The sequence below is a fragment of the Protopterus annectens genome, chromosome 11.part0, assembly GCF_019279795.1.
Source record: "Protopterus annectens isolate FY-2018-M chromosome 11.part0, PAN1.0, whole genome shotgun sequence".
In the NCBI taxonomy this organism is placed as follows: Eukaryota; Metazoa; Chordata; order Ceratodontiformes; family Protopteridae; genus Protopterus; species Protopterus annectens.
Genome location: NC_056745.1, coordinates 1361151430 through 1361164405, shown reverse-complemented (window position 1 = coordinate 1361164405; position 12976 = coordinate 1361151430).

Below are 12976 nucleotides of genomic sequence, written 5' to 3'. Positions count from 1 at the left end.
TGCCCCAGCAACTTTCCAGAGGCTGGTAGATCATATTCTAGCAGGAGCAAGAGGGTTTGCCCTTGCTTACCTAGATGATATTGCCATCTACAGCCATTCCTGGCAAGAGCACCTTCAACATGTCAGGGAGGTGCTGGGCAGACAGTAGAGGGCAGGGTTGGCCATTAAGCCAGGCAAATGTCAGGTGGGTATGGCAGAGGTCTCCTACCTGGGACATAGAGTGGAGAGTGGTAAGATCAGGCCAGAACCTGCCAAAGTGGAAGTTATTTAGGCATGGCCTGTGCCTGTTACCAAAATGCAGGTGAGGGCATTCTTAGGGACAGCAGGGTACTAGAGAAAGCTCATCCCCAGTTATAGTACCATAGCTGCTCCCCTCACAGACCTGACAAGGAAGAACAGAGCCAGCCAGCAAAATGCCAAGTTGCTAACATGGAACCTAGGGTTGCAAGTATATATGTCAGTGCAGCACCACAGTGGGATTAGCAATGTCAATGCAGATGGGCTCTCAAGACAGGGAATGGGGTAAGGTATATTCAGATAGACCTATCCCTCTCAAGCGGCATTTCTCAAGGGTCACTTGAAAAACTAGCTTGAGTTTTCCAGGGGGGAGATGTGTGAAAATAGGTGAAGGCTGCCAGCCTAGCCAGATAGAATTATGTAGATAATTATGTCATTTGTAAATATTAATGTAAGTCACAGGCTTGTTCTCTTAAATGTAAAAAGACTGCATTGGATATTGAACTGCAAAAATGTAACAACAGTGCACTCTACTGTAAGAAAGCTAAGTCAAGCATTTCTTGACTGTCTTTGATGTCAAAATTTGGAGCTGATATGTCTAGAGGGAGGCATCTTGCCTATTCTTTTAAAACTAGAGTTAATGGCTAGAATTTGGATGTATAAATTTCCTTTATTGCTCTGGTTTCTGACCAGGTGTAAAGAATGTAAATGTAGTTTCTGTTAGCCTGGGAACACCAGAGAAGTGTGAAGAATGATGTCATGTGAAGCAGCTATGTGTTATCAATTTAAAGAGAGAGAATCAGAAAGCTCAGAGCATTTTGTCTTGAGAACATTCAACTCACCACTCTGCATGTTCTGTATGTAAATTTATTTTAGATCTGTGTTTTCTCTTAGATATAGCTAGGAAATAGGAAGATAGACTAGTTTGTTTTTCTGTGATGTCAGAACTTTTCTACTGTAGTATTTTAAGTATTTCTCTGTGATCTCTGAACTCTTGACTAGCACTGTGTGGTAAGAAGTATTGTCTTGTGTTTTTATTATTTATTATTAAATATTTTTCAACCTTTCAACTGTGGCTGTTTTATGTAGAATTAATTTAAGCTCTAGAGTACATTGCATGGATATAGTGATACTGTATCAAGTCACTCTAATAAGCCTTGACTGTTCAGTCACACTTACCATTTGGATAATAATAGTGCACAGTAATACTTGGACACCCTTTTAAGGGCCTTTGAGTAGAAGAGAAATATTAGTGGGTGGTGGCAGCTGGTACTAACTTTTAGACTGTGCAGTAAAAGGGCACAGCTGGAGAACCTGCACCAGCCTTCCCCAGGAGTGTCTGTGTTGTTGCATTAACTCTTATCCCAAAGTGTGTGTATGTGTCAGCTACTTGGGCAGGGACATGGAGCACTGATTGGACAGAGAGGGTGCTGGAGGTTTTAGCTTGCCAACTAGGCTGAGATCAGGACACTACAAACTAGGATGAGATCAGGACACTACAGCTGTACCACTGGGGAGTCTTATTGGGGACCTGGAAAGATAGGTTTAAACCAGCCCCAAAATGACTGTGATCTCTGTGTGCTCTTAAGGGAAATTGTACTTTACTGTGTGTGTATTTATTATCCTTTCCCTATATGGATGCCACTCACTGGTGTTAGCGGTGAGGATTGAGGCTCCTTGATTGCTGGGTCAGTGCACTGGCATCACAGCCTCGGCATATGATTTCTTTGTCTGATAATCTTCTTTCAAAATAGCTTCTAATTCCTCTGATTTAATTTTGCCCATAATTGTACCCCATGGAACATCTTTTCCACTCTCCAGCTCACTCTGCAACAATCCACCCAAAATATCCAGCAACCCTCCTGACTGGATGCTTGTAATAACACATCCCTCATTGTTTTGAACATTTGCTTCTGATGAAACAAACAAAGTCTGCTGAAATAGCTCCTCAGAATCCTCTAGAGCTCCAAACACTGCACCAGCATTCACCTTTGTGCTATTCACCATCCTGGATCTCCTTGAATGTTGTTCTCCCAGCTGCCACTGCACGTGGAATGGAATAGGGACTCTCCTAATGAGTAGGGGAAGTTCCCTGATACCCTGGCCAAATTTCTCCTAGTAGTGCAAATACCACTTTAGGCCAATAGCCTAATGGGAATAACCAGGTCAGCAAAGGATAAGTAAACAGACTCAACTATTTTAACACATAAAGAGAAATTAATTTGTATTTTGTTTGTTTTTGGAGTATAGCATTGACCTCCATGGAGCTTTATCAGACTCAGCCTAAGAGCAGTGTATGGTTAAATGACTTATGCAGTCACACAGTTAGGCAGTGGAGGCTGAGAGAATCAAACCTTGGACCAGTGGACTGCAGAAAACAGCTCAACAACAGCTTCTTAATCCTCTAAGCCAACTCATTCCCAAGGCAAACATGCTGCTAAAGTAGAGCAATGTACCTTGAAAGAAAAATATGCTCAATTTTGGTCAAGCAAGATGGCTATATATATATATATATATATATATATATATATATATATATATATATCATCATCTGTTCCCCTTTTCTACTTTTTTTCTACATGAGGTTGGGGTATTGTGTTAGCTGTCGCCAACTCTCTCAATTCAGTGCCACACTCCTGCCTTCTTCAACACTCATGCCTGACTGTCGCAGATCTTCTTTCACACAATCCATCCACCTCTTTGCTGGATGTCCTTGCTTCCTCTACCTTCTTCTTGTCTGTCCCAAATATTCCTCACCAGATTGTCTTCTGCTTTTCTGCATGTGCCCAAACCACTGTAATCTGTTCTCTTTGATCTTTTCTGCAACCGGCGCTACTTTTGCTTCTACTCTTATGTCCTCATTTCTTCGTCTGTCCCACAGTATGCATCCTACCAGCTATCTCAGGCACTTCATTTCCATCACCTCTACACACACACACACACACACACACACACACACACACACACACACACACACACACACACACACACACACACACACACACACACACACACACACACGCACATTTATTTATTTATTTAATTACTTACTAACCTAATTTATCATCTGTTAACAAGGTAAATGAAGTGGTCCGAAGACCATTTTCAGCCATGAACGAGACTGCAACTAGGCATTAACAAAAATGATTCAATACATAAACTAGCCCATAATAGCAATATAATAAACTCATCCCTCTTGATAGGCACCATTCATATATGTGTTTGTGTGTAAGTGTGAGTCTATGTACTATACCTACATTTTAATATAAGGTTATGTAATTTCTTAATGCAAAATGATGATTTGATTCTTATGTCCTTGACTTCAATATGACCTTCTTTCAAATGTATGAACCTCATATTTCACATGTATACTTCTTGTGTTTTACTTTAAAAACACTAAAACGTTTACATACCCTGTGTATTTAACTACAGCATTGTATCCTTAATAACACCTACTGCTACATGTACACATCTTATGTTTTGCTTTAAAATATTTTTATGGGTAGTTGGAAGGTTTTATTTTCTTTATTTATTTTGAACTTGTTAACTGGATTAGAACATTGATCTCACTGGACCTATTTCACTCTGAGCCCAGGGATAAACAAAATAGATACATGATATTATATATAGAGTGAATGAAAAAGCACAATATATGCATGCAATACAAAAAGAGAGAATATCAGAGCTGGCATGTTGAAAGAGTCATAATGAAAAGTAGAGTGTAGCAGCATAGGAAGAGGATAAGTTTCCCTGTCTGGTTCTGCAGTATCAGGCTCATTTCATCCAGGAGAGGAGTTGTGTGGACCACTTTCATACACTGCTACTTTTCTTCCAGGGGATGAAAAATGTACCTGAACCTGTCGACTTCAAGAAAGATTTTGACTCCATAAAGTGGACATATCTATGGAAGGTCATAGAAAAAAAAGTCTTTCCCTGAACAGTTTCTTAATATACTCATAGCCCTATGTTCTTTACCTAATGTTCACAAATGATTTTCTGTTGGACTCATTCCTCCATTACGGTCGCCCCTGTCACTTGCCCTCTTCATACTTGCTATTAAACTGCTAAATAGAATACTTAATGAATTCTTCGCAATGTTTGACTGGTCACTGTATACTGTTGTTTGGGAACAACTATTTGATTCTTATCAGTAATATAGGACTTTCCTCTTATTAATGCCCTACTAGAAACATTTGGGTGTGTCTCAGAGCTATGCATCACTGCATCAAAGAGTAAATTGTTCCCAGTAAACCACTCTGCTCAAGACCTTTCGTTTGGAGACATGCCCTGACCTTTTCAATGGTCTAAGAACAATCCTAGTTATTTCTGGATTAAGCTGCATAGTAATATTTCATAAATGCTTAAAATTAATCTCAGAGAGATATGGGTAAGGTTTTTGTGTGGACCCATTCATGGAGGAAGTTTGTCCTTTCATTAAGGGCATGTATTTCCATAGTTAAAATATTTGTCTCAGCCTTATTATTTTATATCTTCAGACATCTCCATGGCACAGATAGATAACCAAACTCATAGACTCCTTCATTTGGGATTGCAGAAGAAAGAGGCTAGGATGTGCCATGAGGGCAGCCTCATAAGTTTGCTGGGTCCAGGGATTCCTGAATGGGGCAGTTACACAAGGGCATTTCAGCATGCACACCTCTTCAGGCTTAACCATAATCAGCTGCCTATCTGGGCAATCTTAGAAGGTGAAATATTACATTCTGACTCCTTCTGGGGACTTAACTGGTTTCCTTAATTATTGCTCAGATATGCTAAATTATGGCTCCCCCATACATCTTATATTGAAAGCTCTCTTATGCAACCTGAAATGATCGGATTTTTGGGGATCTACTCTTCTTGTGTGGCTGAAACTTGTTTGTCTATGATGGCTCTCCATATGTAAGTCCCACTCAGGTTCAAAAGGGTATTAAATGGCTCTCTGATCTCACTATCAAGGTCAACAGGGGACATATTCTTCAAAGTTTTGAAAGGCTTCAGCAATACTAGGACCTACAAAGTTGGAATTTTCTACGACTTAGATACATAATAAATAGATCACCCTTTAAGGAGCATGTCCACTGCAGCCTCTTTCCCATCCAGAAGGGGAAGATTAAGAATCTTTCAAGGAAACCCTCACTTGCTCCAACACTGGCTTCCCACTTAAACCAAATTCTTAGTTCTCCTTATATTAATGAATTAAAGGACTCTGCACAGTCCTGACTTTCCATCACTGGCTTATAACAAAATATGGAACACCTACATTTTCTTATTAAATATATCATTTGGTAAAATAAGCTTCCCTATTTTCATGAAAAAAAGATTTTTATTAATCCATAAGGATGTTGGGTCCCACCATTGCAGCTGCCTGAAAACCCACTAGTGAATTGCCAGATATATGGCATCCCTGCTACCGATATTTTCATAAATTGTGGGACTGCCTGACAATTCTTAAATTATGGGAGTCAGGTCTAATGTGATTACAAATCTTCTAGAATATGGCCCTTCATTGATCTAAGATAGTGCTGTGGGTAGGTACATTTCAACATTCTAAGGGGAGGGACAGCATAAAACATCATTAGATAATTTAGTTGTGAGTGGTAGTGTGAACATATTTCTCCTCTGAGTAGAAGTATCCCTCTTGTTTGTCAGAAAAGAAAGTTAAAGCTTGGATAATTCAGACAGGGTATAGATTTGTTAAACTGGAATGTATCATCCTTCCTCAGGCTCTAATAAGTGACAAAGCTTTATGGACAACTCTTATATGAGGTTTAGAAGACCTACATTAGGAGCCATAGTGGCAAAATGTCTGGCTGATACCTACAGCTCTCTCAACAATGCTCTTTTTAACATTTCCTTGTCTCTTACTTTCCTACACTGTATGTGAACACCAGCACCTTTATGGCTGGACTCTGGTAATATCTCCTTTCTGAGATTTGTCTCTTCCTTGGCAGGAAAATTGCACTTCCCTTATTGACCTCTTTCACATCTTAACTTTTATTTCAATTTATACAGTTCATTCGGTTATAATGCTGTTTATCCATTGTTATTTCATGTTTTTTAGCATTGTGTACATTATTGTGTATGCATCCCATTTTATGTTTTTTCTGCTCTTAGTTATTGTACAACACTTTTTTTTATAACAATAAAGTTGATGTTACAAAAAAAAGAAAGTTGTAAAGTTATACCACAGAAAGAGAGATTTTAGTCCTGGATAGAAAATGGAGTAATTTGCCTGCAAAATGCGAAGAGTCTCACACCACTACCAGTGCCAAAACCTTCTCTATTTAGGTGAATAACACTTTCAGTTAGCAGGATTCTTAGCTTGCTGCAAAGCCTGAATTACAGTTAATGTAAAAATATTTCTTTTGGACACTAAAATGTCAGCAACTTATCCAGTTAAGTTAAGGAAATTGAGGGTGGGAAGCAGCATTCCTCCCCAGTCTTGACTTAACAAATGCCTCCAGAAAGAAATCACAAGAACTGTCCTGCTTCCTCCACCAGAAGAAAGTACCCAATAGGTATTTTGGTTATATGACTGATATCATAATTAGCGGATACCTTTTGTTACTTTTAGCAATCCCTTTGGAATGAGAGGAATTACACTGAATGCATAATATATCCTCTGTAGCCACAACTTTGTCAGAACACCTTGTTCCCTTGAGCACAAATCTAACAGTTAAGCATTGTGCCTGGTTGAGAATAGATTCCTCACAGCAACCCAGAAAACTGATTTTATTCATGAGCATACATCTTGGCTTAGTAATCATGGTCTATAAAGACTTTGCAGCTTAAACCATCCTCTAAGACATTATGATTTCCCAATTTATACAAACATTGAAGGGCTTATCTTACAGCAGGACTATTTATAGGTTCTACTACAACTGCTTCCATGCTAGTAGTTTTTGACTTGCTTGCTGCCACTTTTTTTGAAAAGTCAAGTGCTGAAACTCCCACTAGCCTGATTTCCTATAAATACTTAGCCTTTCCAATACATAACCCTATAAAACTGTATAGCCGTACCAGAGCCATAACTCTAACCCTAAAACTTCAATCCAGTTCCTAACTCCAGTCTTCTCTCCTTTCCATAAAAGTCCACCCCCCAAACTTAAATTGGTTGATTGATCCTAAACCCTAAAAGTTCCTTCCTGCCCCTAAACCTAAAGACTCCCTTAGCACTCCCTAATCCTAAAACTGTCTTCCCACTTCCTAACCTAAAAACCTCTCTCTCTCGCTCCCTTAACCTAAGATCTCATTCCTGCGCTCTCTAACCTTAAACCTCCCCTCGCCAGTTGCTTGCTTGTACTCATATTCAGTTTCAAGCATGAGCTACAGCCTACATGAACTACAAGACACTTGAGCCCCTAGCTGCTAGACAGTGGTCTTTGTCCTCTTGGGACTTAAAGCACATTTAGCAGACTCCTATTAATACACATTAAGAAGGACATTTGACTATGTTGACCTCAACTTGTTTATCCACAGACTGCATTTGTTTGGCTTTGGAGATTTGTTCGTAAAATGGTTGAAACATATCTAAGTAACAGAACTTTTATGATTCTGCCTGGTAATCAGTTTTCTGGTCCAGGATGTTCCTCAGAAATCACTACTAGAGGCAATTAATTCTTCTCTCTTTATTTTCTTTCACCTTATATGCTGATGGCATCCTTATTCTAAGATCAACTTCTGTACTACAGAGAAGAGAAAAACAACCAAAAGATCATTTTAATTTGGATCTGGGTCAGAAATAAACTTTCAATGAAATATATACAACTGTGTATATGCTTTTTGGAACAAATAAAAAGCTAAATCAGCTGGCAACATTAGGCTACTGTGAAACCAAATTGAAATAATGACTTTGGTCATTCATACTTAACAATCTTCTTTCCCCTAACTTAAGATTTCGATAAGATACACTTAGCCTATCCTACTTATTAGTTCCTACATTTTTCTTCTGTCCTGACTTTTAATCGGTTGCTTGTTTGCATCTTTTCACTGTTACTGTTCCCTTTCATACTGTTATACATGCCTGCTGATCTGTATTTGTCAACCCCACCTCTGTTTATGTTCTAAATCAACAACCCATATGTGTTTTTGTATTCTGTGTACTTTATATTTCACCCAGTGTAGCTGACTCTATGAAGAAGTCTGTTTTTTAAGAAGAAAATACTAAACAGTTTGGTTTCATGAATCAATTTATATTTATTATACCCCCAGTTCATTTATGTTTAATTTCTCTTGACATTTAGTCTCAGTTTTAATTGACTTTGACTTGTATAATCCTATAAAATGTTTACTTCCAATCTCTATGATCTTTCCATATTTTTTGTAATAGCTGTCACTGTTTTGTTTCAAATTCAGTAAATTATCTTGTTGATAGCTAATTACTTTCGTTCAATCTTTTCAACATTCTTCTTAACTGTTCCTTACTTTTTGTCTGAGGTTGTGGCAGATGTTGGAGAAGTCATAATGAGGCAAAAGATATCAGCCTTGGGATTCAGAAACATTATGGACAGCTACAACTCTTGTTTACCACTGGTGGTAGCCATTCCCAGTTCATTGACAGCCCTACCTGTCCCTCTGGCTTGCAGAAAATGTAAATGAAGCATACCAGAGGAGAAACATATGATAATGAATCATGTGATTTCCCCCAGAAAACACCTGCGTGAAATTTGTTACAAGGTTGAGCAATTCAGAGAACTATTAAGTTGCACAAATCACCACACCCAGCCACTTTAATTAACATGGCCAACTGGTTGCATTCATTCATTACTTTCAATAGGAGAGATCACATTAGATGCAAGTGCCAGGAAGTTTCAAGTAGTGGTGATTGTGTGTGTGTGTGTGTGTGTGTGTGTGTGTGTGTGTGTGTGTGTGTGTGTGTGTGTGTGTGTGTGTGTGTGTGTGTGTATGTATGCATGTGTGTTTGTAGATCTGTGCATGTTTGTGTGTGTGTGTGTATGTATGTATGCATGTGTGTTTGTAGATCTGTACATGTGTGTGTGTGTGTGTGTGTGTGTGTGTGTGTGTGTGTGTGTGTGTGTGTGTGTGTGTATGTCCATGTACAAGTCTGTATGATTGTATAATTATGCACACACATATAAGAAAAAGGAATGGTGTCCAAAAGTGATTAAAGGCCGAGTAATAATGTTCATCTTTGTAAGCTTTCCTAGAGGCATACATTTTTCTGAAGAGCATATGAATTTATTGTTTGTAATTATGCATATTTATTTTTGCAAGAAATGAAGAAACAAAAATCAAAAAACCTGAGCTTTGCAGCTTATTTAAAGAGCGCATTTCCAACAAAGTTATAGTGGTGCTGGAAGCTAAGAATGCAATGCAGTTTTACATAAATGAGAGAATTCACTGTGACAAGGATGAAAGTCCCATTATTAAACAACTGCTTGCAGCAAAAACAGATTCTTCAAATTATGTTTGAGAAGCTTACATAGCACCTTGTGCCTTATTATGCTTATGAGATTACAGTGCTTACTGGAGCTAAGAAAAGTTTGCTACAGTTCCAAAACAATTTAATAATTTCATGTTAACACCAGGGAATTACTTTGGGGTGAAGCATATCCACAATCATTTACATTCCTTATATTTTCAGCTACTGATTAAGATGATAAATATAGGGCACAATTAGGACTTTTAATGGTTCAAGCAGAAATGTACTATTTTGACTTTATATTTACATGTCACCTACCTTCATCAACATCAAGAAAGAAACAATTGGAAATGTACGAAACAACTAGAATGAGGTATTTAGCTATAAGAAGTTAAGATTTACAAGCACAATACTGCCTCATTGTATATTTTATAATAAACACTGATTTTAAGTATTTTAAATAGTAAGAAATACTCAGACAGAATTGTCCATTCAAAATGGTGAGGAAATTAAAGGATACAGTTTTGCAGTGGTTCTACTACAAAATGGCATTTTTAAAACCATGAGGATTGAAAATGTTGAAAAATAATGCTGGAAACACAAAAGTGCAAAAAACTATGTGTTTTTAAAAGGGGAGCAAGCCCCTGTGCATTTCCGATATGTGAGTGTATGTGTGTGTGTGTGTGTGTGTGTGTGTGTGTGTGTGTGTGTGTGTGTGTGTGTGTGTGTGGAAGGGAGAAATCTCCCAAAAGAAGTGAATGATTGCCACTGGAAAATAGAGCCTGAGGTTATGTTTCTCAGTGTTTCTTTGGTCTACTGATGTTTGGGGAATTTCACCTCAGTCATCTGTAGAGGAACTTTGTGCATGCATTGTGAATGAACGAGGAAAGATAGAAGGGCGTGAGTTGGCAAGATATTGCTATGGAGACTAACAACAGTGGAAAAGTATAGTGAACAAACATAGCTCGTCACATGAGCTCATGTTCTGGAAAGTGGTAAGCAGCTTCACAAAGTGATGGGTGACTTGTAATGAAGAGTAAATCTAAAAGTATAGCGATGAGGAAAACAGTTACTATTTTCTTATTTATTACTACAAAGACTTAGTTTTGCTGCAGAAAAGACTCTGCAGGCTTGTATTTTGCAAGATTTAGATAAGACAAGATGTAAAACTGAATTTTTAGCCAATAAATTATGTGAAGTTAACCAGGCATAGATAATATGTTCGTGTTTATGAGAAATGTAAAGAAAGAACTTCAGAGACAGATAGTTCCCACTAATTAGCTGTTATAATATTGAGGCATTTTAGCCAGTTTGCCCATGTATGCATGAGGAAATAATGTGAGTCCATAGGAAATATTTCCATTTAGCAAAGTTACAAAATATTAGTTTTTGTTTCTGTTGCACTGCCTGTTAATAATGAGCAATGTGATACAAAATGCATAATATATGCAAATGTTTATTTTTATTTATTTATCTGAATTTGTTAACAGGGTAAATGGGCTGGACAGTTTGACCATTTTCAGCTATGACCTGAGCAGTATGAAGAGGTGTAGAAGGCAGGCATGCATACAATAAACTCACACCCCGGGATTTAGTAATCCGTGCAAGAATAAACTATTCTTGCATAGAGTGGATCATGTCTGTGCAGCACAGCAGCGCGCCTTAACACCTATACGGACATGAACGAGTGCAGGGGGCATGTTACAGCGGTGCCCACACATGTAACATGCCCTATTCACTGAGAAAGTGCTGTTATGGCACTTTTAAAAGCAAAAACACAGCAGTTGTTTGCGCAGTATATCCTCAGAATGCATGCTGCTGATGTGCATCTGGAGCATGTCACCCCAGACCTCTGCTGAAAATAGGCTTCCCATCCTAGTTAGACTTACCTGGTCAACAAATGTTAAATGAAGAAATAAAACAACAGTATAAACACAACACTGACATACCTGAGTTCCCATTCACCTCAGAAAATACATGCTAACACAAAACCCATTATCCCATGGACTTTTAAAGTGCTAAAATTGTCCCTAGTGTTGTGCCCTTGTTCCCCCATTATGGCAGGCATACTCCTAAAGTGAGAAAAAGTAAAATTTCATTTAAATCCTCAAAATCTTTTTTTATTAAACCAATAAAATTTAACTGGGGCTGAGTGGATGTGCCCATTGCACAGCTATGCACAGCAGAGTTCAAACATCAAAAGAAGCTAAATAGAAATATACAATCAAACTAGTGAAAGTGGAATAGCGTAGTATTTAGAGCATTTGCCTAGCAGGTAGTCAGTCATGGTTCAAGCCCCATAGCCATCCATGCATTTTCATAAGTGAAACACAACTAAAATGTATTTTTTATAAATAGGTAGTGAATATTATGTATATGTTAACCAAGGTAGTGTAGCAGCTCATTGTCAGTGAAATTTAAAGTTTAAGCAAGAATTAGCGTAGCTAAGCAGATTTGTGCACTGCTAAGCAGGTCTAAGCATCTACCCCTTTAAGCAATAGTTATCTTAGCTAAGCAGGTTTGCCCGGTGCTTAGCTTAGCTCAGCAGTTTCCAAACTGTCCAATCACAGTAAAGGGCAGGAAATTAGCCCTATTTAAACCTTGCAGATGGGAATACAGCTCATAACCAGCTGTAGCTCCCCACTGCAGGCACTATGGCTGGTGTAGGCGAAGGTGTGCACTTTCGGGTGCAGCGCTGAGGGATTCAGGAGTCCAGGGTCATGGTCAGACTCAGATCATGAAGGGCGACTGCTGCAGGATCAGTACCAGGGCTCCCAATACAAAGTGGAGGCCTGGGATCATCTTGCCTGAGATCTGACCACTGCCACTGGCATCCCTTGGACTGGAGAGCAGGTTTGGCACCACTTTGCTGACATGAAGCAGAGGAAGAGGGACCTTTTGGACTAGTGGTTCCAAGATGCCCGGGCAGGGAATACTCCAACCGTGTGTAAGTATTAATCAAAATAAGTGTTCTCCAAAGTCCAGCCTGTGTATGTAATGGATAGGTATGCATACATGTTTTTTCTTACCTCCTGTACAGATGCTGATGAGAGTGCTGTGAACTTGGAAACCCATGGCAGCAGGCTGCTAAGGCTGTGTCTCGAGGCTGGTGAGTAACAATCTAGCTGGTATTATGTAGGGCAAATAAATAAAAAGTAGTAGAATGTCATCCTGCAGTATTTAAAAGCAGGTATGGTATTTAATGACTGAAGAAGCCAGTAGGAGAGTAATAGTGACATACAGGTTATATATCATTAAAAGTGTAAGTACTTGTCAATAAAAGTGAAAATCCCAGACTGGTTGTGTTTACTCTGGTATTGTATGACTTGAAATGTTTCATGCACCAAGATCTGATAT